Genomic DNA, 4,469 nt, shown 5'->3' with positions numbered 1-4,469 from the left:
CTCTCACTGTACTCTCTACCCTATGCCTCCAAGCTCTTTCATGAGGCCTTAACATTTCCCTGCCTCCTGAAGCCTGTGCACTGTCCAGGAGGCCTGTGCCATGCTTCGGGTCCATAACCACCTCACTGTCCCTACACGGAAAGTTGGAAACTGCACTGGTGGTGATCCACAACTGGCTCCTGTCCAAGGGACGTGTTCATGGTGTTCACTGAGATGCCAGTGCCCAGAGCACTCTGCCTCAGTTCTGTGCTTGCTGCATCTCGTAAGTGTAATTTATAATTCCGTGTTTTTTTTTGGATTAAGCGGTCCAGTTATATGTTTTTGTCAAGCTATTTGACTTCCCTATGTTTAGCGCCTTCTAATCATCTAACAGTTCTACGAGACAAGGAGCAATATTATATAGGGCTACATTATCCATACAGATTCTTCGTTTTCAATTGGTATTTGGACCATGATGTGTGAGCAGTAGATGATGAAACAAGGGGAAGAGAGTAACAGTATATAGTAAAAAGTTTGTGAGGAATAAGAGAAACTGTTTCAGTATAAGCACCTACCTAATAGTATTGCACTCCTGTTGCATGCACTTACAACACTCGACAGCTTTATTTTCGAGTGTGTTTCTTGTGTTCATCTTTTGTTCTCCTTTATATTTGTCCATTGGACCTCCCTTAATACATGACATCCACTAGTCTTCCACATTTCTAACGCTATTGACAACACTCTTTTGGGATAAAGTAATTGGAGTCATGGACATGGATTTGATGTCTGATTAAAAATAGTAATTGGAGACATGAACATGGATTTGATGTCTGGTTCAAACTAGTAATCGAAGTCATGAACATGGATTTGATGTCCGGTTCAAACTAGTCTTCAAGAAGAAGCTATCTGTTTCTACTGTTGCTGATTAGAATGACGAACCTATTGTGGATATTATTAAGTCAGCTGCCAAATCTGAAGAGAGCAACCTTTCGTTATTGAATAAGAAAGATCGATTTGTTCGCTCAGAAGGTTGTATTGGTTTTCACTAATCTTTATCAATTTTCGTTATACATGGGCATTGCCTTTCTCCATATATGAGAGTGTGTTCTGCAGCTTTTTTCTGCTTATGTCACTCCACTTTGGTCAACATTTGGATGAGAACATGTTGCTGAATCAGCAGGCCGCGTTACACCTGTATTGTGTTGTGCAGGCAAGATAACTCAATTCCTGATCAAGGTGTTTATTTCTTTTATCTTCTTAGTTATCTAGCTATGGTTCTCAACTTGTAAGTTCTTAGTACGAAAAAAATGCTGCCCTTGATTATATCAAATGTCATTTGAATCTATCATTTATCACTGCTTCGTTTTGAAATTCCTGTCGAACGCATAAATCTATGGGATATGGTATAACATTATTATGATCCACTTGAAAATTCGAAAATATGTAGTCCTATGCTCTCCCAGTTGAAACTCTTACTTTGGTCTTAAATATATGTTGGCTGTTGGGTTACCATTTTCTAAAGAAATGTTGGGTCACCATTCGCTAAGAGGTAGTTGTTCTTTGGAAGGTTAGTTTCAATAATGTTGAAGCTGGATCATAAGTTCTTGTCAACCAACTGTGGTATCTTGAAGACCTTGGTTAGGCTGCAACACATCTTCGGTTGGAAACTGACATGTTGGATATTCATGTATGTTCCCATCTTATTCTACTGGGCATATTGCATATAGGGCTTGATTAGTTAACTTGTAGCGCTATGATTGTTTTCAATATTTTACACTTTTCCTAAATAACAGCTAGCTGTTTTCAGATTGGTGCGCAATCACTTTTCTGTCCATCCAATCTCATTCCTGCACGCTCTCAGCTCTCTCTCAGCGAGTCCTTTCTCATTTTCCTGGCTCGTGTTGGGCCAAGTCAACGAGCCTTTTGAGTCTTTTTTTTTCAAATTTCATTTCAGATGAACAGCCGCTGTGTCTCTTTCGCTCTGGCTCGGGAGAGGAGGGGGAACAGGCTGAGAATATAATTATCTTTTGTTTAGATATGGTTGATGCTATCAAATTTCATTTCATTTTAGATCAAGTTGACTGACTTAAAATCTTTAATGTGATCCTTGTTCATATAATTATGTTTAATTGTGTCCATTAAGTCCACCTACCTAGATGCATTTGGTATAGAGCTGTCAATAATCTACCTTCGATTAGACACTTCGATTTCTACTACTCCCAACTGCTTTTAGACCTATGAACTTCTCTTTGAATATAGATTTTTCTACAACCTTGAGGCTTATTTACTCATTACTTTGGTGTTGTAGTTATACCCTTGCATAGTAAATGTGCACGTTCTCAATGGTAAATGAAGGTTTCTCACATACTGCCAGAAAAATGGTGATGTTTGTGAATAATGAAGGGATGTATTACTCTGTACTTTATGTACCTGAAACTAGAATGAGTTGTACTTCCAGTTGGAGGATTAGTTGATTTTGGTACTTCCTTATGCCTTTGTGACTAGTTATACTGCTTGCATTTAATCGTTATTAAATATTGTGTCGTAACTTTAATTTTCAGAAAATATACATACCTATACTTATGCTTTCTTTTAATAGGCTGCTGTTGCCCTTGCTGTTGTGGCAATTCCAGAAGGTCTCCTAGCTGTAGTAACAACGTGAGTTTCCTTACAATAATTTATAGATTTCCAGTAGTGCCAAGCGAAGCATTTTATTGGATTCAGTTGATATATCAGTATAAAGTGTCTGATTTCAATCAGTTAATGTAGGGGTATAATTAATATTTCCAAATTTATTCATTTTTTGTTATGTTATGATGTTTCTTTCAGTCAGTTAGTTAAAGTAATGCAGGAGATTGAGTCATATTAAAATGGGAAGTGCTAGTTCGGAAGTTTGAAAGAGTGTATGGAACGCCTCGTAAATCATGTTTAAACAATTGTGGAGTAGCTAAGCATTGGGGTTTTATACATTGTAACACAACGAGATCGCTTTGTCTCTATTAGGCAGGTACCGAACTTCATTTCCTTGTGTATGTTGTGAACAATTTCTACTGCTTGCCACAAAATTAGTCATTTCTACCCGACTGACTTTGGGAGGGAAAGAATCGGTTATGTGCAGCTGTGTCAGCCATGACTCTGTTTAAGAACCTAGAAACATGATACTGTGCATTATCAATCCTATACTGATGTTCTAAGTTTTTTGTTCATTTTATGCTCAAGTTTAGTGGTCTGAGTTGTTCCTTCTTGAAGTGAATATAACATATCATTGATCCTTTTTTGCTTCTAGGTGCTTAGCTCTTGCTACCAAGAGAATGGCTGGCTTGAATGCAATTGTCAGGTCTTTGCCCTCTGTGTAGACACGACAGTTATTTGCAGTGACAAAACTGGTACTCTTACGACAAACATGATGTCTGTGTCCAAGGTGAATATTCCAGTTTATAGCGCCATTTATCATTTAGGTGGCCTTTTTCATTTTATTTTCCTTTTTGAAAGAATAAGCACGCGGTGGGATTTAACTAAAATACAATACGCATTTGAGATGATAGTCTTTTTTTACACTGAAGATTATAGTCTTTTTTTTTACATTGAAGATTAAAGTCTGTTACACTTGGCCAATATAGTATGTTCACACATAACTAAGAAGTATTTTTAATATCCTAGGTATGTAGTTGGTCTTTGTGCCATTGCAGGCACGTCAGCTGGGTGTGCCCATCCGACCAGGGTTGAGCGTTGCATGACCGGCCTTGCGAGTCGGTTGTGCTCAAGTTACAGTTTGAGGATTGTGCCAATTGGCGCAGAGACCAACCGCGGACCAGAAATTAAGTGACTATTTGAAACTGTAGCCAGGAAGTTAAGCAACACTATGGGCAACACTATGTTCGTTCTATAAATAATCCACAAGCCATTGGCGCAAAGACCAATTGTAACAAGAAAGGTAAGGAGACTATGGGCAGCATGGACTTGGGCATGGGGAATTCAGAGTTGGGCATGGAGTACTTGGACTTGACTAAGGTATGGAGAACTCAGACTTGGACATGATGAACTTGGACTCGAGCATGTAGGACTCAGAAACAAAGTTAGGGCACTTGGACCCGGGCATGGGGAACTCAGGCTCGGATGATGAGAACTCGAACATGTAGGACTTGGACTTCGGCATAGGGTACTTGGACTCGAGCATCGGGAACTCAAAATCAGACATAGGGAACTCAGACTCCAACATGGGGAACTCGGTCTCGGACATAGGGTACTCAAAGTCTGGTATGGGAACCAGGACTCGGATACAGACGTAGGAAAACCAGACTCGGGCGTGGGGAACATGGACCCATAATCGGGTATAGAGAACTTGGGCGCGCGCAAGGAGAATTTGGACTCGGGCACGGGGAAGTCGAACTCGGACTCATGTATGGAGAACTCAAACTCTGGATTTGGGATGTGGGTCCATTTTTGTAGCGTTGCCCGGACTTTGACTCTTGTGGCTGGTCCGATGATAT

At 39.8% G+C, this 4,469-nt stretch overlaps 1 long non-coding RNA gene across 1 annotated transcript; it reads left to right on the top strand.

Annotated features, from left to right (window-relative positions):
* Positions 1-6: 6 nt before the first annotated feature.
* Positions 7-3,600, top strand: LOC119309405. The gene is made up of 3 exons (XR_005150497.1): positions 7-1,666; positions 2,579-2,637; positions 3,266-3,600. It is a non-coding gene; the product is annotated as an uncharacterized LOC119309405 (long non-coding RNA).
* Positions 3,601-4,469: the final 869 nt, after the last annotated feature.

The sequence above is a fragment of the Triticum dicoccoides genome, chromosome 5B (genome assembly GCF_002162155.2).
Source record: "Triticum dicoccoides isolate Atlit2015 ecotype Zavitan chromosome 5B, WEW_v2.0, whole genome shotgun sequence".
Lineage (NCBI taxonomy): Eukaryota > Viridiplantae > Streptophyta > Magnoliopsida > Poales > Poaceae > Triticum > Triticum dicoccoides.
The sequence above is the reverse complement of the archived record's forward strand: the minus strand, read 5'-3'. Positions and strand labels throughout refer to the sequence as shown.